The 13,636-nt window shown below is 39.7% G+C and overlaps 1 protein-coding gene and 1 pseudogene across 19 annotated transcripts in view; one reads left to right on the top strand and one right to left on the bottom strand.

Annotated features, from left to right (window-relative positions):
* The window catches only part of LOC111749890 (cytochrome c-like), a 34,331-nt pseudogene extending 21,635 nt beyond the window's left edge, over positions 1 to 12,696 (top strand).
* Positions 1 to 13,636, bottom strand: part of FREM1 (FRAS1 related extracellular matrix 1) — a 333,841-nt gene that overhangs the window by 188,540 nt on the left and 131,665 nt on the right. The window lies entirely within an intron of this gene.

Here is a 13,636-nt window from a genome sequence, read left to right as displayed (position 1 = left end):
AAAATAAAATACAAAGGTTTTATGGTTGGAATTTAAAGAACCTCTACAAACATATAAGAAAAAAAAAAAAAAGGGAACATCCTGATATTGTCCTTTCACAAAAGAAGAAACACAAATGGCCAGTACGCAATGCAAACTGAGGCTAAAAATGAGATTCTACCGGATAGGTAAAAAGCTTAAAATCCTACAAAATCATATCCAGGTCAAAGGGCAGCTGGAGAAGACAAAGTGAAGTACTTTAATGACATATGCAAAGACCTGGAGTTAGAAAACCAAAAGGGAAGAACCCATTGGACATTTCTCAAGCTGAAAGAACTGATGAAAAAATTCAAGCCTTGAGTTACAATGCTGAAAGGTTCTATGGGGAACATACTAACTGATGCAGGAAGCATAAAAAGAAGACGGAAGGAATACACAGAGTCACGGTACCAAAATGAATTGGTTGACATTCAACCATTTTAGGAGGTAGCATATAATCAAGAACCAGTGGTAGTGAAGGTTTTTTTTTTTGGAACTGGCAAAAAAAAAACAAGGTTCCAGAAATTGACTATACCAGTTGAGATGTTTCAACAAATGGATGCAGTACTGCAAGTACACACTTGTCTCTGCCAAGAAATGTGGAAGACAGTGATGTGGCCAACTGGCTGGAAGAGATCCGTATTTATGCTTATTCCCGAGAAAGGTTATCCAACCAAATGTGGAAATTATCAAATAATATCATTAATATCACACACAAGTAAAATTTTGCTAAAGATCATTCAAAAGCAGCTGCAGCAGTGTATCGACAGGGAACTGCCAGAAATTCAAGCCGGATTCAGAGGAGGACATGGAACCAGAGATATTGCCGATGTCACACGGATCCTGGCTGAAACCAGAGAATAGTAGAAAGATGTTTACCTGAGTTTTGACTGCAAAAGCATTCAACTGTGTGAATCATAACAAATTATAGATAACATTGCAAAGAATGGGAATTCCAGAACATTTAACTGTGCTCATGAGGAACCTGTACATGGATCAACAGGCAGTCATTTGAACAGAACAAGGGGATACTGCGTGGTTTAAAGTCAGGAAAAGTGTGCATCTGGATTGTATCCTTTCACCATACTTATTCAGTCTGTACGCTAAGCAAATATTCTGAGAAGCGGCACTATGTGAAGAAGAACGTGGCTTCAGAAAATTTGCGTTATGCACATGACAGAATCTTGCTTGCTGAAAGTGAAGAGGACTTGAAGCATTTACTGACGCAGATCAAAGACCATAGCCTTTAGGATGGATTACACCTCAACACAGAGAAACAAAAATTCTCACAACTGGACCAAGGAGCAACATCATGATAAACGGGGAAAACATTTAAGTTGCCAAGGATTTCATTTTACTTGGACCCACAATCAACACTCATGAAGCAGCAGTCAAGAAATCAAAAGAGGCTTTGGGCAAATCTGCTGCAAAAGGTCTTTTTACTATGTTGGCATCTCCTGCCTGGAGGGGAGAGGAGAGGGTGGAGGGGTTAGAAGCTGGCGAAATGGACACGAAAAGAGAGAGTGGAGGGAGAGAGCGGGCTGGCTCATTAGGGGGAGAGTAATTGGGAGTGCGTAGCAAGGTGTATATGGGTTTTTGTGTGAGAGGCTGACTTGATTTGTAATCTTTCACTTAAAGCACATTAAAAAGAAAAAAAGATCTCTTTAAAGTGTTCAAAAGCAAAGATGTCACCTTGAAGACTAAGGTACACCTGACCAAGCCTTAGGGTTTTCAATTGCCTCATAAGGACATGAAAGCTGGAAGTTGAACAAGGAAGACTGAAGAAGAATTGAGATCTTTGAATGGTGGTGTTGGCAAAAAATATTGACTATACCGTGGACTGCCAAAAGAATGAACGCATCTGTCTTGGAAGAAGTACAACCAGAATGCCCCTCAGAAGCAAGGATGGTGAGACTGCATCTCACTTACTTTGGACATGTTATCAGGAGGACCAGTCCTCAGAGAAGGACATCATGCTTGGTAAAGTACAGGGTCAGTGAAAAAGAATGGATTGATACAGTGGCTACAACAATGGACTCAGGCATAGTAATTGTGAGGATGGCACAGGGCCAGGCAGTGTTTCGTTCTGTTGTACATAGGATCTGTACGAGTCAGAACCGACTCGATGGCACCTAACAACAACAACAGAGGCAGCATTCTGTGAGATTTTTATATTCTCCTTTGGAGTTATTTATTTGTGGGAAACTATAATTTTTAAAAATTACGGTACCGTGCTTCTTTCATTTTATGAACAACTCAGTGTTTTATAAAAAGTTAACATACTATGGAACTGTGAGAAAAGCACAGATTCTTAAAAAATCGGGGATTGAATCCCAGTCAGTTATTCACTATGTGATATTAGTTTGACCATTTAACCTCTCTCAACCACAATTATGTCATCTGTAAAACAGGACCAGTGCCCTGGTGAGGCACTGGTTAAGAGCTTTGCTGCTAACCAAAAGGTCGGCAGTTCGAATCCACCAGCCGCTCCTTGGAAACTCTATGGGGGCAGTTCTACTCTGTTCTATAGGGTCTCTATGAGTCGGAATCAACTCGACCACAATGGGTTTGATTTTGGTTTTTTAATAATGCTGACCTCCTAGGGCTGTTGAATGTCTCCCATGTGCTTATTATACAAAAATCACTCTGTGCATCACAAAGAATCAGTGCTAATTTAAATTAAGGAAGCAGTGAAAAGTCATTGGAGTTTTCCATGGAGTGATATACTCAATCAAGCACAGGTTTTACTTATCAAGATATTCTTATAGAAGGAGGAAGTACAAATTGAGAAGGGAAGAAACTAGGGCAAGAGTCCTGGGGCAGCAGGCTTTTGCTTTATTTCAGACAAGAGGTTTTAAAGAAATAGTCCAAATGAAGGCGTTGGAGGAGGGTGCTCCTGACGGGAAAGACACTGAAGGGACAGATTTCTCCAAACCCACACATGCACACACCAAGCAAGCAGATAGCTATCAATAACAAAGGAATCCTTCTCCCAACGTTTTATTTTCTATTTGGTGCTAACGGTCCAGTTGGAGATCTGAAAGGACGAAGAATTTGTGGCCACCAATTTTATGGGGGCAGATACTCAAATCACATGTTTCTAGGAACCTTCTGGAGCAAACTTTCCCATCTTCCATATTCAGAAGGAGCCCTAATGGTGCAAAGATTTAACACTAGGCTGCTAACTGAAAGGTTGATGGTTTAAACTCACTCAGCAGCTCTGAGGGAGAAATACCTGGCCCTCTTGCATAAAGACTACAGCCAAGAAAACCCTATGGGGCAGTTCTACTCTGTCACATGGGGTCGCTGTAATTTGAAAATCGACTTGACGGCACCCAACCACAACAACATCATGCCTTGTGGAAATGAAGACTTCAGGCTAAAAATTTTGCTTACCACATATATCATTTCCACATTTGTCCACTAAATTTAAGTAGGAAATGGGTATGTAACTGGCTCATTCCATTCCACTCTGCCCTCAGAATTGAAAATCAAGCTGGTGATCCATTTTTCTCCTTAAAAATTAACTTGAACACAGCTTCAAATACTAGCATTAAAGTAAACAGACATTAGGATTCCCACACATCCATAAAAACATGAAAAAAATCATCAGGAATCCTTTTATCTCCATCTTTTATAGGAAAGAGGAAGATGCACCAAAGGCAACATAAAGAATTTAATTTTAAGATGCTTTCACTTTCAACTGTCTTCATGGGGATTGGGGATGATTTGGTCTTTTCCAAGTTTAGCCCCAAGAGCAATTTCCTATCTCCAATCATAACACAAGGAGTCGGGAGTCTTCCCTTACTGCCTTGTCTTTTTTTTTATGTAATTCTGAAAAAAAAAAAAAAAAAACTACTAACCCCACCTGTCTCAAAAGATAATACATTTCACATCATGCAAAATAAAAACAATTGTTGTTAGGTTCCCTCAAGTCAGTTTCAACTCATAGTGACACTATGTACAACAGAACAAAACACTGCCCAGTCCTGTGCCATTCTCACAATCGTTGTTATGCTTGAGCCCATCGTTGCAGCTACTGCATCAACCCATCTTGCTGAGGGTCTTCCTCTTTTTCACTGACCCTCTATCAAGCATGATGTCCTTCTGCAGGGACTGGTCTCTCCTGATAACATGTCCAACGTATATGAGACAAAGTCTCACCGTCCTCTCTTCTAAGGAGTTTCCTGGGTGTACTTTTTCCTAGACAGATTTGTTTGTTCCTCTGGCAGTCCATGGTATATATTCAATATTCTTTGCCAACATCATAATTCAAAGGCATAGATTCTTCTTCAGTCTTCCTTATTCATACATAAAACATCATGGCAGTTTAGTCCAAGACAGAACACTCTGAAAGTTAACAGAACAAATCCACAGCCCCAAGATGCTTTTCACATCTTAGAAGTGAATGGTACATCCACTAACAAAATCACAGATTTAGAGAGATGAGGCTGAAGCCACATACTGGATGTGTTTCACAGGAATCAAAACATGTTGATCTATTAAATTTACTTCAACAAGTGTTACTGAACCTTACTATAAGCTAGGCACTGTGCTAATTACTAGATAACAGAGATAAATAAGAGCTGGTCCCTGCCCTCAAACACCTATCAATCTAGTGGGAAAATAAGATAAGAACACATGGAAATATTATATACTGAGGCCTGGTTAAAAAGATTAGCCAACAATTATTGGACATGTATACTGTCATGTACATTTTTACTTACAAGCATTTATTAACTCATTTAATCCTGACAATGAAGCTAACGCCTTGGGTGGATCTAGGGGCTCAAGCCACGTCATCAGTTCTCTCTCCACCTATCTCTCTCTCCTAAGTTCTGTCTGTGCTTCATTTTGCATATTAACCTTATTTTTTCCTCCTGCGGACAGGCTTTCTTATGGGAGAGAAGGCCACCAGCAAGCCGCACAGGCCCATGTTCTTTTGGCTAGCAATCCAAAAGGAAGAGGGTCATCTACCATATTAGCTTTTGCAGGAAAAAACCAGGGCAACTGGGGAAGGAGTAAGCGTGGCAAAGGATGACATATTAGGATCACTTGGAGTGGTAAATGATTTTCCAAATGGGAGCAGGGCATGAGGGATGGGAAAGAAACCTGGCAGTGCAGCCTGGCACCGTGAGAGAGTTCTAGTTCCATCTCTCTGGTAATAAGGATATATGATACGATACATACAATGTACTATGACAGAACCGAAGATGGGCTCTTAACCACTCTTTTCATGAGACATCTGACCAGCCTTAACCAAGACTGTGGAAGACAAACATTCAGAGAAGGCTTTCTGGATGACCTAAATGCCTGGGATGACTCCGAAATGATGAATAGAAAGGGATAGACATAGACAGGGAAGAGGTCAATTTAACCAGGAGTCACTGCAAGACCAAAGGCTTGGACATGAGAAGCAGTTTGCTACAAGTAGAAAACAAGCAAATGGGTGTCACCGAGCTTAAATTACAAGGCTGAGGGTAATGAGGGATGAAGTGAGCTAGGCAAGCAGGCCTCACATTTGGAGAGCCTTTCATGTCTTGCCAAGGAGCCTGGCCTTTGCCCTGTGGGCATTGGAGAGCCACTGAGGATTTAAGCAAATGGCTAGACTTGTATTGGATAGATCACTATGAACAGAAAGGAGTCCATGTCACTTTGCTTTATCATTGTGATTTTGACAAGATACAGCAGGTTCCCAGTAGTCCCCTCCAATCTCTGATGACGCACACAAATGCTCAATGCATACAGTTGCCATCAAACACCCTGCATATGCTCGTCTGATTACCCAGCAGGGCTGTTTGCTCTTCTCCCTCAATTTTGATAAATGTGTTCTCACTCTCACTCTCAGCCTGAGTCTCCAACAGTGCACTACAACTATGCTTCTTACAGCAGACCTATCAACCCCCACTGTCTTTAGAGTGGGCTTATCTTGTTCCCTTGAGTTTTCACAGTCAGCGATAAAGGTTTCCAATGCGGCATTTCCCTATCATCTAATTTTCTCCTCTGACAAATACTGTCACTGAAAAAGGATGGAGAATTCCCTGACGCCTCTGTTTCTCTTAACATGACCTCTCCAGAGCATTTCAGCTTAAGTGTTGTTGACAGGAGTACGGGATGCCTGGGAAAGCGTGCTGACACCACAGTTTCTATTCACGCAAGAAAAAAACAAAGACTCATTTTAAATCATTTCTTTTTAAAAAAAAGAAAAATTGTGTTTTCAGTGAAAGGTTACACATTAAATTAGGTTCTGATTTAACAACTTTCTACACAAATTGTTCAGTGGCACTGGTTATAATCATTTATTTCTGAGGAATGGAAATGTAAGTCTTTTTAGAATTATTGGACCTGGATCCACTAGAACATTTAATTATAAATCACCAGCAGTTGTTCCAATCTAAAGCATACTCTAAACACTCCATCATCACCAAACATTACAAATGGCAGCTATGTCTGTCACAACTATGATTATCAGAGATCGAAAGACCTGGATGGATCTTAAAATCTCCATCCAAGAAAAATTTCAAGATCAAAATTTATTCTGCAAGGCACTCTTTTCATGAGACATCTAACCAGCATCATTTCAACACAGTAAATGCTCATTGCCACAGTGAATGGAGGAGGGATTTATTCCCTGTCTGGTCCACGCTTTTCCACTGATCTGTTATCTTGCTCCACTTCTACAAAGGTACCTTAGACACAAGCGGGTATTAGTCAAATGTTCTCATTTTCTTGAATAGTGAATCTTTTAGAATTGACTCTTGACCATCATTAATAGAGATATCAAGTATATTACAACCATGGGTTGGTGAACTGCAGCATTCAGTGGTCAGCACTTTTAACTCAACACCTGAAGAGAAGAAGGATGTGAATGGACTAACCTAACTCCAACACTGGCTGACCTCAGACAAGGATTAATGCTTTAACTGAATATTGCAAATAACATACATAACAGAACGTTTGGGAGTCTTTTTCAGTTTCCAGAGCTATTTCATAGACATTGACCTGTCTGATCATTGTAACAAAAACAAAAAATAGCTGTCATTGAGTCAGTTCTGACTCATGGCCACCCATATGTGTCAGAGTAGAACTGTGCTCCATAAGATTTCAAATGGCTGATTTTTTCAACAGATCACCAGGCCTTTCTTCTGAGGCACCTCTTGGTGGACTCCAGCCTCCGAGGTTTTGGTTAGCAGCTGGGTGCACTAACCATTTGTACCACCCAGGGACTTCCCACTTGGCCCATGAAGAATTGACCTAAAGAAGTGAAGTGATTGATCTATGCCACAAAATCAACTGGCTGGACTAGGATTAGAATATAGACACTTGTGGCTCTATTATTTAGTGCTCTTTCCATGTAGCAGAATACAGAAATTTTTTTCTATATATTCTCTAAGTAAATCTTGAATTTAAATACTTTTTAACTCTATGATTCTTAGTCAATGTTTTGCTGCTGCTGCTTTCTCCTACAAAAAAGTCAACATCTTTTCTCTGAAGCCTCCTTTCACCAAACATGGAAATATCTTGAGAAGCGAATTTTCTGGAAGTCTTTTTATACTTCAAGAGTGAAAAAGTCAGATACCCATTTTGTCTTTACTTTCACTAAAAGTAAGCATGTTTTCATGGACTAGTTTGAGTTAAAAGCAAATATATGCTTCTGCTTCTTTAAGAATTTCATTTTCAAAAAAAAAAAAAGAAGCTACCTTTATCACAGCAAACTGATAGCAGTTAAATACCTTCTACAAACTCATTTTTTCAGCTTGAGAAATGCCGAGCATGTTCTTCCCTTTTGGTTTTCCATCTCCAGCTCTTTGCACATGTCATTATAATACTTTACTTTGTCTTCTCAAGAGGCCCTTTGAAATATTCTGTTCAGTTCCTTTACTTCATCAATTCTTCCTTTTGCTTTAGCTGCTCGACGCTCAAGGGCAAGTTTCAGAGTCTCCTCTGACATCCGTCTTGGTCTTTTCTTTCTTTCCCATCTTTTCAGTGACCTCTTGCTTTCTTCATGGATGATGTCCTTGATGTCATTCCACAACTCATCTGGTGTTCGGTCACTAGTGTTCAATGCGTCAAATGTGTTCTTCAGATGGTCGCTAAATTCAGGTGGGATATACTCAAGGTCATATTTTGGCTCTCGTGGACTTGCTCTGATTTTCTTCAGTTTCAGCTTGAATGTGTGTGTGAGCAATTGATGGTCTGTTTCACAGTCGGCCCCTGGGCTTGTTCTGACTGATGATTTTGAGCTTTTCCATCGTCTCTTTCCACAGATGTAGTCACTTTGATTTCTGTGTGTTCCATCTGGCGAGGTCCTTGTGTATAGTCGCCGTTTATGTTGGTGAAAGACGGTATTTGCAATGAAGAAGTCGTTGGTCTTGCAAAATTCTGTCATTCAATCTCTGGCATTGTTTCTATCACCAAGGCCATGTTTTCCAACTACTGATCCTTCTTCGTTTCCAACTTTCGCATTCCAATCACCAGTAATTATCAGTGCATCTTGACTGCATGTTCAATCAATTTCAGACTGCAGCAGCTGATAAAAAATCTTCTATTTCTTCATCTTTGGCCCTAGTGGTTGGTCTGTAAATGTGAATAATAGTCATATTAACTGGCCTTCCTTGTAGGCATATGAATATTATCCTATCACTGACAGCATTGTACTTCAGGATAGATCTTGAAATGTTCTTTTTGACAATGAATGCAACACCATTCCTCTTCGAGTTGTCATTCTCAGCATAGTAGACTATGTGATTGTCCAATTCAAAATGGCCAATACCAGTCCATTTCAGCTCACTAATGCCTAGGATATTGATGTTTATGCGTTCCATTTCATTTTTGATGATTTCCAATTTTCCTAGATTCATACTATGTACATTCCAGGTTCCAATTATTAATGGATGTTTGCAGCTGTTTCTTCTCATTTTGAGTCATGCCACTTCAGCAAATGAAGGTCCCGAAAGCTTTACTCCATCCACGTCATTAAGGTTGACTCTGAGGAGGCAGCTCATTCCCAGTCATCTTTTAAGTGCCTTCCAACCTGGGGGTTCATCTTCCAGCACTATATCCGACAATGTTCTGCTGCTATTCATAAGGTTTTGACTGGCTAATGCTTTTCATAAGTAGACTGCCAGGTCTTTCTTACTAGTCTGTCTTAGTCTGGAAGCTCAGATGAAACCTGTCCTCCATGGGTGACCCTGCTGGTATCTGAAAACCAAAAGGGAAGAACACACTCAATGTTTCTCAAGCTGAAAGAACTGAAGAAAAAATTCAAGCCTCGAGTTGCAATCGCAAAGGATTCCATGGGGGAAAATATTAAACGATGCAGGAAGCATCAAAAGAAGATGAAAGGAATACACAGAGTCATTACACCAAAAAGAACTAGGCAATATTCAACCATTTCAAGAGGTGGCATAAGATCAGGAATCAATAGTACTGAAAGAAGAAGTCCAAGCTGCTCTGAAGGCATTGGTGAAAAACAAGGCTCCAGGAAATGATGGAATATCAATTGAGATGTTTCAACAAACAGATGCAGCGCTGGAGGTGCTCACTCGTCTATGCCAACAAATATGGAAGACAGCTTCCTGGACAACTGACTGGAGGAGATCCATATTTATGCCTATTCCCAAGAAAGGTGATCTAACCAAATGTGGAAATTAAAGAACAATATCATTAATATCACACGTAAGCAAAATTTTGCTGAAGATCATTCAAAAACGGCTGCAGTAGTATATCAACAGGGAACTGCTAGAAATTCAGGCCAGTTTCAGAAGAGGACGTGGAACCAGGGATATCATTGCTGATGTCAGATGGATCCTGGATGAGAGCAGAGAATACCAGAAGGATGTTTACCTGTGTTTTATTGACTATGCAAAGGCATTCGACTGTGTGGATCATAACAAACTATGGATAACACTGCAAAGAATGGGAATTCCAGAACACTTAATTGTGCTCATGAGGAACCTTTACATAGACCAAGAGGCAGTTGTTCGGACATAACAAGGGGATACTGATTGGTTTAAAGTCAGGAAAGGTGTGCGTCAGGGTTTTATTCTTTCACCATACCTGTATGCTGAACAAATAATCCAAGAAGCTGGACTATATGAAGAAGAACGGGGCATCAGGATTGGAGAAGGACTCATTAACTACCTGCATTATGCAGATGACACAACCTTGCTTGCTCAAAGTGAAGAGGACTCGAAGCACTCACTAATGAAGATCAAAGACCACAGCCTTCAGTATAGATTGCAACTCAACATAAAGAAAACAAAAATCCTCACAACTGGACCAATGAGCAACTTCATGATAAATGGAGAAAAGATTGAAGTTGTCAAGGATTTCATTTTACTTGGATGCACAATCAACAGCCATGGAAGCAGCAGTCAAGAAATCAAAAGACACATTGCATTGGGTAAATCTGCTGCAAAGGACCTCTTCAAAGTGTTGAAGAGCAAAGATTTCACCCTGAAGACTAAGGTGACCCAAGCCATGGTGTTTTCAATTGCCTCATATGCACGTGAAAGCTGGACAATGAATAAGGAAGACTGAAGAAGAGTTGATGCCTTTGAATTGTGGTGTTGGCGAAGAATATTGAATATACCATGGACTGCCAAAAGAACGAACAAATCTGTCTTGAGGAAGTGCAGCCAGAATGCTCCTTAGAGGCAAGGATGGTGAGACTGAGTCTTACATACTTTGGACAGGTTGTCAGGAGAGATCAGTCCCTGGAGAAGGACAACATGCTTGGCAGAGTAGAGGATCAGTGGAAAAGAGGAAGACCCTCAGCCAGGTGGATTGACACAGTGGCTGCAACAACGAGCTCAAGCATAACAACGACTGTAAGGATGGCGCAGAACCGGGCAGTGTTTTGTTCTATTGTGCATAGGGTCGCTATAAGTCGGAACCAACTCGACAGCACCTAACAACAACAACAAACTCATTGACTTTTTAAATTAAAAAAAAGATTTTGAAATCTTTTCCTAAAACCAGATGTTGAAAGTTTATTTTGTGATTTATTGATAATTTTATGTTTTCTCTTAAGTTCTGCACAAGTTGGTGGGTTTTCTCCCATAATTTTCTTAATTTTTTAAATTGATGATCAAGTAATGCCTTGGTATTTCCATTTCTGTTTAGAGATTACTGGCAGACAACTTTTAATGTTAGAAATCAACCAAAAATAGCATAGAAAATGCAAAACTTTAATTCTGTTACTGTGGAAGTTTGGTTTTAAGGAGACAAAGTCCTTAGTTCCAATTTGGGGTTAGCTAAATGAGAGATTCAAACCATGAAGATAGTTCTGCTATTGCTATATTCACAGGATTACTGATAATTTGAAGTGATTGACCCAGGTAATTATAGCCAGGAACATCTTTTAACATAGGTAAACAGAATGGTTGTTAGGAAGACTTCAAAAATTCTTAAGTAGGAAAGCATTTTAACATTTATTAATTATGAATCTATTAAAATATGTTAATGCCTTGGATTAACGGGGAGTTTTTTTTTTGTTTTTTTTTTACATCTCCATCTAAATGTTAAATATTTGAGAGGTGAATTTCCAACTTTTATATTAAAGAAAACCAGATTGGACTAGCCATTTCTTTGCTATAATTTAAACTATGTGGAATTAGGAAGAAGGAACAGGATTTGAAGGCTGGAAGAGAAAGTAAGAATTTTTCCTTTGAAACCGCCTCCTTAGTTTTGACTAAAGAATCCCAAGCCGTCTCCGCCATGATTAAAATCAAAGAATACAAACTTGTCATATTTTCGTGCTTTGGAACAATTTTTATTACAGAATCGCACAATATACTTGCCAAAAACAAAATGAGAGAGGGGCAAGGGAAAAATCCTCTGACCTCTAAATGAAGTGTCTTTAGAGTGGCAGAGAACGGCAAATCGACACCAAGTTGTATTTTTTCCTGCGCAAGTCATGGCATTTCAGTGCTTTTACACACTCCCCAAACTGCTTGCCAAAATGATGTGCTCCTGAGCAGTTAGAGAGTTAGGGAGGCAATTTCACCAGAAAAACCCAAAACCAAACCCACTGCCATTGAGTCAATTATGACTCATAGCGACCCTATAGGACAGAGTAGAACTGCCCCCATAGTTTCCAAGGAGCACCTGGCAGATTTGAACTGCCGACCTCTTGGTTAGCAGCTGTAGCACTTAACCACTACGCCACCAGGGTTTCCTTCACCAGAAAAGGTGATGAAATTCCCATCTCTTTGCATAGACTCCTGCAAAGAGAGATATACCTTGCCTTTGCTATTTTTCGGGCATCACTGAGTTTATCTCTATATTAAGAAGTTATGTATGTTAGAGAGTGGGGTGTTCAGGTTTTGAGAGGGAACCTTGGTGTTGCAAGCAACCAGAGAGGGAATTCAAAATTGGTGATCTTGAGAAGGGCAAGAAGATTTTTGTTCAGAAGTGTGCCCAGAGTCACATCATGGAAAGGAGAGGCCAGCACAAGACTGGGCCAAATCTGCATGGTCTGTTTGGGCAGAAGACCAGTCAGCCCCTGGATTCTCTTCCATGGATACCAACAAGAGGAAAGGCATCGCCTGGGGAGAGGAGACACTAACGAATCTCAAAAAGTACATCCCTGGAACAAAAATGACCTTCATTTGCAATAAGAAGGCAGAAGGAGGAAACTTGATAGCTTAGCTCAAAAAAGTCACTAATCAGTAGCAGTTGGCCACTGCCTTATTTATCACAAAACAGGAATTTCTCATAAATTTTATGTGTACCATATTTAAATTGATCTCATACACCAGAATTCGTGTCATAAATTTTGTTGTTGTTGTTAGGTGCCACTGAGTCATTTCGAGTCATAGTGACCCTATGTGACAAAGCAGAACTGTCCCATAAGCTTTTCTTAACTGTAATCTTTACAAGCGCAGACCACTAGGTCTTTCTCCCATGGAACCGCTGGGTAGGTTCGAACCACCAACCTTTTGGTTAGCAGCCAAGCGCTTAACTGTTGCACCACCAGGACTCCTTAAGATCATGAATGGCTGAAAGAATTTTTTTTTTTTTTGGACTAGCCCAAATTCTAAAAGATTGGCTGTAGTTATACGAATATGATCAAATTTTTGAATTTTGATAGTAATTCTTGTTCAGCAAGCATTATCACTGCGTCCCTGTCTAAAGATACGATTGGACTTGTGACTGGGTTGGATATGTAATATTCAACTTTTCACAAAGATAGTGAATACCATCTCATAACATATAGTAAATTGGCTTTATATTTAGATTTATATAACTAGTTATATGAATATATTTAAATAATGGGGAAATCCCTTGAGTGTCTCACAGAATAGAGCAAGACTCGCCTGTGTTTCAACATGTGTTCATCCATCCGTTTAAAGGCAAAGGGCTGGAGATAAGGTAGCAATGTCCACTTTATCTTTTTGTTTTTAACTGTGTCAATTTAACTAAAATTCCTTGTATCTAAAATGCTTCATTAAAGAATATTTAATATTTCTCATAAAAAATAAGTTATAATTGGTGTAAAGTAATGGTCCCCTACTATTCCTATTCCTCAGATTGAAATTTGAGGATTTACAGAAGAACTACCATTTAAAAAAGGTTGGAATTTCTTCTCTCTGCAAACCAAATTCTATTTCTA

This window comes from Loxodonta africana, chromosome 9 (assembly GCF_030014295.1).
Source record: "Loxodonta africana isolate mLoxAfr1 chromosome 9, mLoxAfr1.hap2, whole genome shotgun sequence".
Lineage (NCBI taxonomy): Eukaryota > Metazoa > Chordata > Mammalia > Proboscidea > Elephantidae > Loxodonta > Loxodonta africana.
Note: the sequence above shows the minus strand (reverse complement) of the source record. Positions and strands in the feature narration are given on the sequence as shown.